The sequence below is a fragment of the Cygnus atratus genome, chromosome 13, assembly GCF_013377495.2.
Source record: "Cygnus atratus isolate AKBS03 ecotype Queensland, Australia chromosome 13, CAtr_DNAZoo_HiC_assembly, whole genome shotgun sequence".
Classification (NCBI taxonomy): Eukaryota; Metazoa; Chordata; class Aves; order Anseriformes; family Anatidae; genus Cygnus; species Cygnus atratus.
Window position 1 is genome coordinate 19,923,295 of NC_066374.1, and position 15,880 is coordinate 19,939,174.

The window sequence follows — 15,880 nt, forward strand, 5'->3', positions numbered from 1 at the left end:
TCGTCTTCTGTAGCCCAGCCTCGGGGCTCCGAGGAGTCCCAGTCCAGGAGAGGACGGCGGACAGAAAAGCCTCGCATTCATCACGGAGCCTTTGCTCTGATGCAGAAATGACAGCGATCCTTAATACTTTGGACTGGCTGATCAAAGGCAGGGTCCACAACAGGGAAATAAAGAACAGTTCTTTTTAATCAGAAAAGAGCATTGCTACACAGGGAAGAGGTCCCCCCACCCAAATTTTACCTCTTTATATCTGCTGGAATTTACTGGGTCCAGCTGCCCCTGCTTTTTTTCCCCTTGAACAATGGAGAGAAATCCAGGAAAAAAGGAAACACTACAAAAATAAAGGCATTGTTCCTTCCAGATCGAGCTGTGCGACAAACTCCTCTGGAAGACGGGTCGTGGCTGAAAGGAGGAAGGATGCGCAGAGGCGATGTCTCTGGTGCTGGGGGGCTTTTCCTCTCGATTGCTGAGCTTGCTGGTTTTCCCAGCCCACGGGTAAGCCAGCCTTCGCGTCCCAGCAGCATCGAAATGAGCAGCAAGAGGAGGAACCTGCTGCAGCAACTTGTTGGATCAGATGGGAACAGCCCTCTGAGCACAACTCAGGGCACTTTAGGGGCAGAGCCAGTGCCCACTGCTGTGCGTGTTTAACGGATTAGTGAATCTCCTGGAAGCACGATGCAAATAAGATTTTAGCCCATTTGCCATTTACATTTTGGCAACAGCTGTAGTATTTGCAGCAGCAATAGAGTAGGTTTTAACATGTGTGACCTAAAAGCTTTGGAATTCATGACTTTCCTTTGAGGAAAGCTCCACTAAATTGCAGGAAAGCCATCTCTTTTACTCTCTATGATGTTAGCAACGTTAATACAATGCAGTCTCCTGAAACCTGACATCATAGCATGCCGAGAACGTGTCCTCAGATATGTTTATAAGCCCTTAGGACAAAGGATCCTGACTCTTATAGAGCCTTCATACATCGGTGCAGCTACAGATACTCTTCAGCGAGGGCTGAGGTTTCTTATAGGCAGTCGTTTAAGATTGCATTTGCAACCACTACGAGCTCTGCCTCTGCAGCCACGGTAGCTGTACGCAGCTGCGGCCGTGGGTGCACAGATCGAACAACACATTTGCGTTAGAAGTGCAACACGTAGGGAGCAGTTGTGTTCACGGGGTTGCAGTCTTCCTGAGATCTGATTATGAGGTTTTGAGATTTTCCCTCTCTCAGGGCATCACTATCTGTCTCTGATCGTTTGTCTGTCAACCTCATCTGACTTATGAGCTCTTACAGCTGCCATTTAAAGCACAGCTGCAGAGCTTCCTCGACCCACCCTGCCCCAGGACCATCCCATTCCCCACCTGGCTGCAGTCACTGCAAAAGACCTCAGCCTCCGAGTCTCACCCCAAAACTCTCAGGGGCTGAGATGTGCAAGGCAGAGCACCATCAGAAACCACTCGATATTACAGTGACAGCTCAGCAGCCACCACATTTTAAGCCTGAATTATTTTTTTCTGCAGTGTGCAGTTTCACTTGGGATCTCATTTTAAATCATGAGATATGAATAAAGAAAAGTAGGAGCCACCACCGTTTATTGACAGAAATTTTTGAGATGCCCTAATAATTATCAATATGTAGTAGCAACAACAAAAAGGTAGGCTTGGGCTTATGTATGCTTGTGTCCTTTTTACAGAGGAAAAAAAAAAGTTTACTGACCAGCTGTGCTTATTTTCACATGTTCTTCCTCCTATACCCCTGCCTTCTAAGAATTATCAGCAAGTGGAAATCCAGCTTCCTGCAGAGACTTTGCTTTGCTTTCTGTTTTAAAGGAAGATGGAGGCCTAATTGCTCAGCCAGCTTTGCTATTTCATCCCATTACGGAGCATACGAGAGGGAAGTTTGGCCAAAGAATGCTAAGTTAAGCCTAAACACAGCTTCTTCTAGAGAGGGTAACTAGGATGTTGCTCTTGGTTCTGTTGTATGTTTATTTATATGTTATTTGGTGATAATGAAAAACAAATGTTCGGAATCTATTCAGTTCTTAAACTTTTATAGACTTATTGTCTTTATTTTCAACTGTGCAACCGTCTCTCAGCCTCCCCCTCCCTCAGACACATGGAACTGCAGTCGGTGACCAGCGTCAGCTGTTCTCTTACTCATCCTGGCTCGAACAATGATATTCCACACCACATTATACAACACCCCGGTACTCGCTGCCTCATCGCCCCCAACCCCTCGGCTCCCCACATCACAGGTCGCGCAGGCCGGCGGGCGGCGGAGGATTCCTGCTCCTTATTGTCCTTGAGCGCCGGCTTCAGGACTCATTGTTGCGAATGAAAGGGGATAGGATCTTTGCCTCCAGGAACATACGTGTTACGTGACAGGCACCCTCTCAGAAAGCCCACAGCCTGGTTTGCTCCTCGCCTGTGTGGGTAATGCCCGTCACCAGCAGCCCACAGGGAAGCAGGAGCGTTCAGCAAGGCTTCGCATGTCTCAAGGAAGGACCAAGAAGTGGGCACTCCTCTCCTCTACCCACTGCCAGGAGCTTTCCCAGCATCTCTGCCCCTAAGATGTTTGCTTGACCTGGCTCTGGATTTGGTGTTCCTGGGCAGAAAAGACTCCCTCGGTTTGGACAGGAGGTCCCTGAGCAGACCCTTTCCCACTCAGCAGCTCCCTGCAAGCAGAAGCAGACGGGTCTCACAGCACACTTTGCTCGTACCAGGGCTCAAACTGTGGCCCCGCTACATCTGCGAGTGATTTCGGTCATTTGATATTTGTCTCTGCTAATGTATGGCACTAACTACCTCTTTGAAGAAGCAGTCCTGATTAAATTATTACCCACAGAATGCAAGTCTCTAAATGCAGAGAAGCACAAGTCAAGGAGGCTGGAATAGGCACAAAGCAAAGGCGAGAGGATTTCCAGCACACGCCCCATTGGATTTCCCTCTGACAAAGGGTTGAAGCCAGGGCTACAACCTGCTCCATGCAGAAGTGTGTTTCCTTGTGCCAGCTCCATCTGCCCCCCAGCCCCCCATGAGGGGTACTCATCCTGCCCTTCCCCAGGCAGATCCATACCTGCAGCCACATCTGATGGGTGCACACCACATATCTGGACTGATGGTGCATCATCACTACCTCTAAAGCACCCTAAAGCCCTAAGACCTAAAGCCCTGGCTTTGAAGAGGGCAAATCCAGGGAATTTATATCAAAGCAGGAACACTCATAAGGAACTCATATGGTGTTGTCATCTCCTGCTCACTTCTGGGTTATTGGGAGCTGCAGGCCCACGTCCAGCTGAGGGACCTCCCCACGAGGGCTGTAGTTTGCAGGTGACCTGGGATTTTGGGGATTTGCAGCCTCAGGTCTGGTGGTGTTATGTGACAGCAATAACCACAGGAAGAAAAGCCCGAGCATTTGCTCTTAGATGTGTCCCAGCAGTTCGAGATTTAGGCAAGGAGAAAGATCACAGGGCTCAGACATAATATCCTATAGTAACACAGTCTTAAACCAGCAATTTCCTCTTTGGACTCCATGTCGGATCACGGTTTGATGAAGCACACCATTCAGAATATTGGTTAGAGGATTTGGAAAGAGCTAGTAGCCATTTGTTATGGCACGGAATACTAAAAAATTAAATTGCTTATTACAAAGGCATATTTCAAGCAGCTAACAGATACAGCCCTAATGAGTGCCATTTGCCTTCATCTCGTTTATTGCAGGTCCAGCAGTCGTGGCTCTCCGAGCTCTGGATTTCCAGCGTTGGGGAATGCTGCATTTCTAGCCTGAACTAGCCAACACAAACATATGTGTTTCATCTCAGAATAAAAAATGATTGAAAAATAGCAAACCATGTAATTTTTGAAATGAGTAATTCATTTGTGATTTTAAATAAAATGCTTTTGGATGTGAAGGCCAGCTTCTCTGGATCAATTGGATGAAGACATCTGCTTTATTTCAAGGAGATCTGAAGAGGTAAAACTTGACAGTTCTTTGTTTAAATCTTCGCTATCTCCTTTGTATATCTAAATTACATTTATTGATATACAATGTTGACATTTTTGTAATACTTTTAAATCTCATAACCTTCTGTTTCAAATTCACAGTCTTCTACCACTTAAGCTATTATTATTTTTACCAGTCCCAAGGGTGTGCTAGAGTCTCTTTGGTACAAATTAGAAAGGCTTTTATGAAAAACTTACAGTTTATATAAAAGAGGTTCTCTTTGGCTTCCCAGCTCCACCATCACTAATGCCAACGTAGTAACAGCTTCTCATGTAGGCTCACCGTGGCATCTGGCACGTTAGCGCTGGTGTGAGGCTTGTTCACAACTAGACTCGAGGATCTGAGATGGTGTTAGAAACAGTAGCAATTTTCCCCAAGAGGGGAAAAAAAAGCCAAATGTTGACAGGCTGATGAATACACACATGTCAGGGGACCTTCTGACAGCAGAGCTCTCCTCCAAGCTGGTTGCAGGCCTACCTGCAGCTCAGCTGCTAACCAGGGTTTGGTCCCAAGCAGTGGCAGAAGCGCTTTTGGGGAAGACAGAGCACTGACTGATTTTGCATGGAATAAATACTGGGCTAGAAATGATCAAATAATCCCCAGGAGCTGCACAGAGGTGGCACGGGCCAACACCAAGCAGTTCTGAAGTCCGTGTAGTGGAGAAAAGCTGCGGGGAGAGGCTGGGAAAGACTGGAGGGAAGAGAATGTGAGAGCGTGCCGGTGCAAACTCTGGAAGAGTGGCGGATCAGAGCTGGAGGGTGGCTGGGAAGCCTGAGAGGGAAGAGGTAATCCTAATTACCACATAGCTGGGGCTGTCACTTCATACTGAAACATGAAGGGGATTGTTAGGGAAAAGGAAAGCAGGGTGTAAGTGAGGTGATGTGCCCAGGGTAACACAAAAAAACCCTCTCCCTAAAGCAGCATTGGTGTACAACAATTTCTGATACTTGGCTCAGGCCTTTTGTCTTGGCTTTTCACATTAAGACAAGCGAGTCTGATGTGATTTGACATCCCCTGGATTTATCAGGTCTGTGAGGGTCTGATCTTTGCTTGCACTTAACATTTCCCTCTTCAAAGAGAAGAAACATCCTGCACGCTTCTCCCTGTAGGAAGCTGCCCAAAGGGCAGCGTGATGGGGGGTCCCCGAGCACCAGATGAATGCCCATGGCATCCTGAAGATGTCACAGGGCACATCTATTGCTCCTAACACAACACCAAATCCACCTCCAGGATCTCCTTGTGAGCCCTCACCTTCACCAGCTGAAGGCTCGCGATGACTCTCACCAAGAGAGTTTCCTCCATGCCTTACAACAAGGAGTAGAGTTTGTGGAGGACGAACAGGGAACCGATTTTCCATGGTGAGAGCTGGGCTGCAAAAGGGAAGACTCCTTGGGGCCCAAGGAAAGCAGGGCATTTGACAGGGGATGAAAAAACAGTGGACTGCCTACAAACATAGGCCTCCTTTTGGGTAACAGTTGTACTCAAAATAACTCATAACTAAGCACATACCAGGACGTGCCTGCTGACCACCACCCAGTCCTCTCTGTAGCATGGGGATCTGCCCTTCTGGAGACTCCAGGAACACCATGACCGAGGTTGTCTTGCTTCCAGCGCTTCACTCTCAGGCTTCTGAATTTATATTTTTTCCAGAATACTGGGACCTACAGCTTCGCCTGATGTGTTCTTATTAACAGGGTTGCTCAGCCCTGAGGGGATGTCAGCAGCACCAGCAGCTAACGGAGAGGGTTGCCAGGTAAACTGCTAGCTCCAGGCAACGTCATGGAAGAACACAGTCAAGGTCCCCGTGGCACCAGCAGTTATAATTAATTCTGTTAAATCTGAATTCAAGACATTGGTGTTTGCAGTGAAGGAAACAGCGGTGTGACCTAGTCCTTCCTCAGTTACCAAAATGGATCTAACAGGACGATAAGGGCCATTGTGCAGCATTGGGTTGTGGTCTACAGGGAGCAAAGGAGAGGCCAGGAAAAGCGGAGCAAGGGAGAAGTCGAAGAGAAACCCCCATCCAGCTCATAGCATCTACCATACACAGTCACCTACAGTCCGTCCCGGCAACATCTGCTCTGCTATGGCAAGGGGGGTGCTAATGAAAAATAAATTGTAAGCTCTTACTTAATGCAAATTTTAGACAGAGGAGAACAAAGGAACGCTCCAGGCAAAAGTTGCGGAAAATTATGATCATTAATAATTTCTTCAACTCTAGCTACAAGATTTTCATCAGTCTTCTGAGGAGGCATCACACTAACTTTCCAGTCAGAAAATCCATAAATCAACAAGAAGTACCTGTTTGATCACAGAAATAAGTGGAGAACTCATCCCCAACATCAGGGCCTTCTGGTTTCCACGCATCCCCTACACACGGCTTTTGAAGGGCCTGGAAATGTCCCTGTTTTCCTGGTAGGTAGAGCACATGGCCTGAAGCTGCCTTCTTGCAGCAAAGGGCACAGAGGGCAGCGAGACGCATGCTCTCCCTTCAGGATTCACAGCCTCACACGTCCAAGCGGTGGCGTCAAAACCGCGGCCCTCGAGTTCAGGTTGAGATCCCTGGTAACGCATTGCCTGATTTCCACAAGTTTTGGTGCATGCAGGGAAGACAACGAAGCTTCATGAACTTGTTCAGAAACCCAGTTCTGAGGTCAGCCTGATTTCTAGACGCACGTGCTTGAAGACTGGTCTGCTTTCTTCCTGACAGGAGACTACAAAACCTCGCATGGGGTCTGTCAGGCCGTGTGAATACCCAGGGAAGGGGGCTCCTCACCACTCCCAGCAGAGGTTGCCTAAAATCCAGCCCCCCCAGCCCTGATTTCTGCTTCTGCTGCGTCCCACCCGGCACCTCAAAGCACCTCCAACCCCGGACTGTGGCTCGGGTTTGCACACCATTTATTGGTTTGGGGGGTGGGGTGGGGGGTGTGCAGCACTTTCATGCCGTATTTTCACACCTCCCACCCGTGTTTCTGGGGGTCGCAGGGCGGATCACAGCCGGGCCCCCCCGGCCGCCCCCTGTTCAGGCGCGGCCGAGGAGCGGCGCTGCCCCCTGGCGGCACGGCCCCGGCCCCGGCCGGCAGCTCGCTCCTGCTTGGCCTCTTCAATATATTTGTATTATTATTATTTTTATTCCATGGCCCAGCCAAGCCCCCGGGGGAGCTGCTCTCAGGGCGCGCTGGGGGCTGGAGGCGGTGGCGGAGGGGAGAGCTGGCGGGGGGCTGTTAGAGCAGGAGGGGCTCAGAGCCCGCACATGCAGACCCCCCTGCCTCGAACACCAAGACACGGGGTATCCGAAGGCCCTGCCACGATCTCACCTCTCCTAACACCCAACGTGACGCTCCAGCGCTCCCCGACACAGCAGGCTGGAGACCAGGGCTGTAGCTGGGTCCAAGAACGCAGCTACATAACAGCTACATAAATCCAGGGGCTAAGCATCGATCCAGAGCCGTTACATAAAGAGATGCCAGGAAATCCCTTGTACATGGCTCAGGAATCCCATTAACTGGCAGACAGACACTCAGGAGCAGCGCTGCTGCCCTGCGCTTTCCCCAGCCGCCTGCCCCAAGCCTGGCCCAGCAGAGCCCCGCGGGCTCAGGACCACCTGCAGCTCCCCCTTCCACCCACCACAGAGCTCTCCTTACCAGGCCGGTGACTTCTTTGTGTCCATTTTCAAAAGGCTTCGTAGCACACCACTACCACCTACCAACGCTGACGGCAGCCAGGGCTTCCCCATCACTGCTGCAGGAGGCTGGAGGAACAAGCGGCGGCACAAGGCTTGCCGGGACCTATCCTGCCAGCAACGGTCCAGAAGGAAAAAGTGCTCCCACAATCACTTCAGGAGAAGCCTGAGGCTCTCTGTGTCCCCAGACTATTTACATCCAGCCCTCTGCCAGAGTCCTGTTCGGAGCTCCTGGGGCGCAGCGGAGGCGCAGAGCTGCTCAGGACACACGGGTGAGGGAGCGGTGCTGAGAGCACGCAGAGAGCAAGCAGGGGGCCTGCGGACATCGGGCAGCAGCTGGACTGCAGGGTGGTACCTCACAGGGTGGGTTTGAGTGTGCACGGCAGGACGCACGCTGAACTGAGACACCTGAGTGCTGTTCTGGATACGGCCTCTAGCGCGTGCTTCTCTGCGAGCCTAAGCACGGTCCCCTCTAACTAATGAGTGCCTCCTGTTTCTGTCAGCCGGCAGTCATGCTTCCCCATCAGAATTTCATGCTCACTCCTCTGCCTGGAAGATACCTGGATTTCAGCTCATTTTTTAATTCGGGGGCACCAGAATGCGGCACTCCGGGCTAGACTTTTCCCCTCCAGTAGGAGGGAGCTTTCAGGGAAGGGGACGTAAGCCCCCTTTTACAGAACCTGGGCACTATGGCGCAATGCCCCTTCCCCTCAAAAACATCCAACTTGTTTCAGGCACCTGACAGCACTGGGAGGACACCTCAGGTCCTACACTTGGTGGCAAATCTCACTAACGCATGCACAGATGCTCGCAGTGACCGAACTCTTACCTGGCTGGGGAGCTGGGAGAGAAGAAGGCTGACTGGGGAACACACAGGCTCCCAAAGCCTACACAGACCGCTAACAGCGCAGCCAAGTGCCTAACCCAAAAGCACTCCCAGAAGCTGGGAGATGTCAGGCTCTGCGGGTGCCCCCAAAAGAACAAATACATAGAGCGGGGTGAGGATCCCTGACCGTGCAGGGAAGTTTCTAACTGGGTGTCTCTAGCTTCCAGGTTCCTTCTAAAAAAAAAGGAAGGAAACAATAGGCTTGGAACAAAGCAGAACAGCCAGATTTTAGCATAAAGGACCCCACCACCCTTGGCTCACACCACAAATGCTGCTGCACATCTGCACCACCCACCACTTCCCTACCGGAGCAGTGAGGCTACCCAAGAAGCCTGGTCAGAAACCAGCACCTCTTGGTTCTGAAGAGCTCATGAGAGGCTGTAGGTGACTTTACTTCTCCAGGACAGCAAGAGGGGAAGCACCTAGCAGCAAATTTATCTGGCAAGGTCCGTTGCTGGCAATTGCAGGCAGCTGGGGGTGTCAGCACCACCTGTGCTGATGCAATGCCCAGTATCTCCCCAGCTGCCCAGCCCGGGGGTGGCACCGTGTCCCCAGCTGTCTGCTGTCCCCAGCCGCCTGCACCAGGGCTGGGTGGGCAGAAGGACAGCCGGGCAGTTGTGCCAGCACGTGGCTCCTTCCGAGAGGAGGTTCGGTGTCACCTCGGGGCGGGGACAGCCCGGGGACGCTGTGGGTCTGGCAGCTGATGGGCTGAACGTGGCTGCTGGCTCTGAGCGGGGCAGGGAGGAGGAAGGAGCCAAAAGCCCCTCCGGAGGCGATGAAAGAGGAAGATGCCCCCGCTTCTCCTTCTCTCCTCTGGTTCTCCGGCAGAGCCCGCCGCCTCCCTGCTCCCCCTCACAGCTGTCTTCTGTACCAAGCACCCTCTTTGTATTCGTATTGTTTCTATCTCTGTCCAACTTCATTCCGTTTGTGCTCTCTTCTCCTCATCCTCTGTCCAAAGGGAGGATTTTCAGCTGGGGGCAGGAATGGCCAAGGCGCAACTTCAGAGTTTTATTACATGGCCTTTTGCAGCCTGGCATGCAGCATTCAATTTGGAGCGGAGTGTCCTAGCTCTGTTGCATGCCGAGATCTGTTGTCCAGATGAATTAATTCCAGATTATATGTGGGTGTGGACTTCAGCTGGGCAAAATTTGGATACCCTGGTTTAGTCATTATTCTCTGATGAATCTCTTGGTGACAGTCTTTGCCCCTATTGTTCTGAGGTGAGCCCCATGGCAAAAAATGTGAAGGCAAGAAACAAAAGAATATAAAGAAAGGTTACGAAATCAAACTCAGCGAGGCAGGGTTATTGTCCCTCCACTCTGCCTCTTCTGTCCTCCATTTGAGATGGGGCTGGGGAGGAAAGCGCCCGCCGGACGGGCACGCTGGGCACCGCAGGGGCCGAGCACCCGACCTGCGCATCCCGAGTCGAAGCACAGAGAGAGGGAGGAGGAGGTTATCATCAATTCTTAACATTTTATTTCTTTACTGGGTTAAACAAGGAGCGGAGAAAACCTCTGCCCCAAAATACAACAGAACTGAAAGCATTACAGGTACAGAGACTATTGAACACAGAGAGTAGTAGGATAATATTTTTAATACAACTGAATTATAGCATGGTTTTGTGTTTTTGTTTTTGTTTTTTTTTTGTTTGTTTTTTGTCAAACCATTTTGGAAAATAAATGTAATAGGAACTAGTGCAAAAAAGTTCTAAACATGAAGCACAGTGTATAAAATGGCATAAGAAAACTGTCCCCTCGAGGACACAGTCACTTTCTTATGACAGAGGGGAGAAAGAGAAACAGAAGGGGGGTGGGAACAGAGAGGGAGGGTCAGGAAGGCAGAGGAAGAAAGCTGGAAAGAAAGAGAAACCGGGCAGGGGGATTAGAAAGAATATTTTGACTTCAGCAGTATGGTGTTTGTTTTTTTTTTCACCTCGCCACCGCGAACTGTAAAAGGACCTTTTCGTAGGTCTGAGCTCTGTAACCACCAACATTTCACAAGCACTTGAGAAGGGTTCGGTCACCAACAGCCCTTTCTGCCCGCACCCAACGGTGTCCCCGCGAGGTCCCCCCGCGCCCCGTCCCCTCGTCCCGTGCCGCTTCTCCCCGCTCCCAGGCAGGCGGGCAGGGGCGCCGTCTTTGGGGCTCTCTCCTTTGCAGTACTCTCCCTTAAAATGGTTCTTGTTGAAACGTGGTGTTTGCTTTTCCCCATGCACACACGCTCTGCGGTATCCCCTGCCGGACCAACGGGTTTAATTTCTTCCAAATTTAAACTCCCATGAACGTGTGGGAATATCTCTGGGTTCGAAGGCTTCCCGTCGCTGTGGCGGCTGAATGCTTTGGAGGCTAGAAGGAGCTGGATTCATTTTGGTTTGGAAAAGAAAACAGAGCCTGCTTAGAGGGCTGGCTGGGGGCGTCCAACACCAGCTGAGGACCCGGAGAAAAAGGCAGGCTGCCCTGCAGGCAGCAGCACCTCGGCGTCAGTTCCCCGTCGGGAATATCCCCAAGCAGCTCCCAAGGTGCGCTGCCCTGCGCCGAGGAGCCCTGGTGGGGAAGGAAGCTCTCCAGTTTGCTTTCAGCACCGCGCCGCTCGGCCCGCTGCCCCCAAGAAACTGGCTGGATGCTATTTTGAGGAGAGCTGGTTGGAATTCCTTACAAATTGCTATTCTCTTCGAATCCACTGCCACCAGTTCCAACTGCGCGAGCAGAAAAAGTGTGATTGATTTTTTTTCATTTTATTTTTTGAAAATGAAAGGTTTTTGTGGGAAAGGGCTGTTCTTGATACATTTCTCAATTTGAAAAAATTGGTCATAATTATCAATATGGCTTGTTTTGACAAGTTTCAAAATTAAAAAAAAACCAAAACCTCTCTGGCTTGAAATGGCTTTTTGTTTTGCAACTCGAGCACGTACGGTTCCCAAAAAAATACATTTAAAAATGGTAAAACCAAACCCAAATTTCATGAGCCAGAACCAATTAAAAAAAAATAGTAATATTTGGGGGGGGGGAGTTTCAGTTTATAACAGGCAGAGTTGCAGACTGCCCGGTCTGCAGAAGGATCGCCGTAAAATGCCGTTGTGCACGCTAAGGGGGCTGCAACCCGCTCCAGACCGTGTTTCGAGGAACCAGGGCAGATCTGCAGCTGCCCCACGCTCAGCTGCACCAGGAGGCAGGGACCCAGGGCTGCCGGCAGCCTCCAGTGAGGCTGGGGGGGGTCCTGGGCACAGCCCCCCCGGGTGAGTCCCGCGGGTCTGATCCGCGCTAACCGCTCTTTGTTCCTGAGGTCGGGACACGCAGCATGGAGCCGATGGGGGGATCCAGGGAACGAGGCAGCAAGAGAAGGTCGTAAAGGATTTAAACCCGAGGCAATGGAGCTACGGGGCTTGGGAAAAACCGGCAGTGCCGATGTTGCCTCGCACAGCTGCTACCGCCCCATCCTGCACGGGAACAAGAAGCCCGAGGACGCGGCTACACCCGGGCCTCCCCGGGCACCCCATGGGCCGTCTCCTGCGCTCTGTGTGCAAAGGACTGTTACAAAACCCCAGAGAAACGCCCCCCGCAACGTTTCGGCTTTCTCCTAGGGGAACGCCAGCAGCTGGCCTGGCTCGGGGAGCTCAGCGCTCGGACTGCAAACCCTGCCCGCACGCGGTGGGGGGAGGCTCGCAACCGAGCAGGTTGGGAACAGAGGGTAAGACCCCAGCAACCTTCAAAAGGCAACATTTTTTAAAAACCCTTATTTGCAAAGAGTTTAACCTTCGTGTGTGGATGTAGTGCTTCCTTTGCCCCGTTGCTCCCCGCACGGAGCAGAGCATCCCGCTGCGTGCCGCCCGAGCCCCCTGCACAGTGCCAGACGCCCTCGTCACCCGCGCCCTGCTCCCGGCCCCCCTGCAGCAATGTGCAGGGGCAGCAGCACCCACAGGGCCACACGGGACGGAAAACACCCAGAAAAAGCTGCTGAGGAGCCTCGCTGCCAAAACACAGACTGGGCTGTGCTTGGGCAGGGCACAAGATGGACCTGTGCGAGCCCCCGAGCTGCCGAGACCCAGGAGCATGGAGCAGGCTTCTGCTGGGAAGGGACGGGGGGACCACGACCTGGGCACCTTCCAGCCTACAGCGGGTCGTTATTCACATCAGAAACTGCCCTCCCTCAGCTTTCGGATGTAATTTAAGGGAGATTTATACTGCTGTGGATGGAAATCCACAGGGCAGCTCAAAAAGTCTATAAACAAAATCGTTGGCCGTATTGCATAGATTTTCGTAGTGATTTTTGCCAAATCTATTTCTGTACTGAATTTGTCTCTTAATTTCTGTAGGCATTCCTTTCCGGGGTGGTAGCTAGGTGTCAGATTATACCTTATTACAAGCCGAAGCATGATTTTTTGGGGGTAGAGGCCGACGTGAAATGGCTGAGGGCAATGCAGTGTTGGGATGCAGGATGCCCCGTTTGCCCACCTCCCTTCCAGGCGCCGCGGGGCTGCCCAGGACACACCGACGTGGCAGCAGGCAGTGCCACCGCCACGCCGAGCAGCAGATATCAGGGATTTTTCATTTTCCTTCTTTATTTTCTAAAGGCAGGGCAGAGGAGCTGTCTCCCGGCATCGCCTGCAGTCCTGAGTGGCAGTGAATGAACTGCCCTGACATCTCCTATTGAAGCAAAGCAAAATGTGTTGAACAAAAACCATTTCAAGATGTTTTCTGAGTGTTGCCAAGTTACTCAACATGTTCTGCTTTAGTTGTCAGATGCTTTCAAAGCGATTTCCCTAACTCAGAGCACGAATGGTGAGGGCTCTCCCTGGGAATCTTTTGCCTGGGGCTACCATGGATCTGCATTTTCATAAGAAAAGGGCTCAAGTAATGATTAATCTTCACCAGAGGAAGCAGGGCCTTTCTTTGGGATTTTTCTTCAGTTATTTTTAATTAATTTGTACAACTGGCAGCTACATTAAAGTGCAAAACACAGGGCTGATGCTGCAGAGGGGCCGGCCACGGCCACCTTTCCCCCGCCGCCCGGGCTGCCCGCGAGCATCGTCCCGGCAGCCCCGACACCGGGGTGGGCACGGGGGGCATCGCCGCTGCCGGAGGGGGGCAAGGAGGTCGGGGGCTGGGGGAGAGGTTGGGCCGTGCACAGCCAGCCTCCCGCATGGTGCCTTCAATGGGAGAAGGAACGGGATCACTGGGCCGGAAGGGAAAGGAGAAAGCACCTCGGGTTTAATTCCCGGGAGGACGAAGCCATCTGGGGTGGGTGTTCTCCCAGGGGGCTGCACCCGGAGCTGCTCTGCAAAGGGCTCCTCCTCGCCCCAGGCACGTCCACGCCACGCTGCAGCGGGAGCAGCGCCAGCGGGATGGACGGAGGCAACGCCAGAGCCTCCTTTCTGGGCTCTTCTCTCGCGTAGCAAAGGGAAAGCCGACCGAGAGGATTATTGGAGTTGTAATGTCAGAGCGGGGAGAAGATTTTTATCTGACGGCCCCGTAATGATGGACTGCAACGTACACCGCTTCCAGCTGCTCCGTCCTGTTCTGTGAACAGCCTCGTCTGGATCCACTTAACGAGATTGGCAAAGTGTTGAATACAGCATATGGTGCCCTAAAACCACAGGACTTATTGACAGCAGCCCAGACTTGCTAAATAAAAGAACTCCTTCCAACAGCCTCGCTCTGTGAAGACTCAGCACTTTCCTTCCAGTCACACTAGGTAAAATCCCAGCCCCTGGGGCTGGCGCGGCGAGCGAGCCTCCTTCGGCCACCTGGGGCCGGCCGGCTCCCCGCGCTCAGCACCACGGGGCCACCCGGCCCGGGCACCGCTCCTCGCCCGGCCCCGCGCCCCTCGCCGTGCTGTCCGCGGGCTGGGGGCTGCGAGGCCCCCGAGCAGGCTCTGCGGCAGACAATGAGCAGGGCCGGTGAGTCAGGGCCGCTCGCTGACGCACCACACTGGGCTATTCTTCTCTCCCGAGATGAGCCGCTCCGAGATTGGACGCAGCCTATCTCCGAAAGAGGCGCCTGGAATTAGCTTAACTCTTGGCAGCGCACGAAAAATCTAATTTCCTTCAGGACGAGCTGGATCCGGCCGTCTCGAGGCAGGAACACGGCTGCGCTCCCTCCTTTGGTCTAGCTGTAGGCTCTCGCGATTCATCAAGGCAGCGACACAACTCGATTTTTCAGCAACGGAGGAGCCGCGCTCCTGCTTGCCGAACCGCGGCGCGTCCAGGTTCCCCGACAGGCGTAAACTTGGCTGAAAATGTAGGGATGCTGTTAGGAACTTTCAGACAAGATCCGCCCTACCTACTCGGGGCAGCAACAGCAGCAAAATCCGCTCGGGACACACTCTGCTTCTTCCACGAACGCAAGCTCTCCAGCCCGATACCAATGACAACGAGCTCCCGGGCTTCGCATCTGCAGGGCTTTGGTCACAGGTAACGTGCAAACACCTCCCCGGAGCTCGGAGCTTCAAGTCAAAGCAGACGTCAAACGTTCAGCTGCTTTTCAGAGCCTCTTTGGTCTGGAAATGGGCTGGAAACGTCGGGAAAGCAGCCTCCGTGCACCCACCCCAGTGTTCAGTGTTCGCCCCGTGCCCACGGGACCCCTCTCGCCTCGGGTGCCTGACGAGTGGCACCGTTCCCCCCGGGCCGCCCCGCGAGCAGATCCTGGTGGGTGGATGGAGAATTTGGGAGTTTCTGAGCAGAGGGGGGACCTGATGAACGGCTGGAAACGTTCAGCTCAGGTTAAGAGGAAAAAAATGAGACAATTCGGGCTGCACCAGCCAGCACCTTGCCCGACCGCGTCCCGCTGTCCCAGCTGGGCTCCTAGAAGGTTTCTGATCTGGGGGGCATCCAGTGATAAAAAGCAGTCGCGAGAACTCCCTTCCCCAGCTGGGCTTTATTAGCGCCTCCTCTTTGTGTGGGAGGCCATCCCTACCAGCCAGATTTCACCAGCCCTTCTGCCCAGTCCTTCTGCCATCCAGCAGATGATTTGCAGCCGCGAAGCAGGGACGGATGCCTTCGGAAGCCTTTCATCCAATTGTTACCACGCCTGGTCCCACCACGAGCTGAAGACTCCCTCGGCTTCGCCTGCGCACTGCGAGAGCCGCGTCTCCCTGCCTCCGCTCCGAGACCAGCCGCTCCCACGGGGAAAGAGAGCGAGAGAGGTTAAACGAAACCATCGGGACACTTCGCAAAGCGGGGGGCACCAGGACGTCCCTCCTGCTCCACGCTCCCTCCCCACCTCCCTGAGCAGGAGGAGCAGGTGGGGACGTGGGGACACCGGCCCCATGGTGCAGCACCCTCCAGTCCCACCGGCCCCACCAGCAGCAGGAGGAGCCC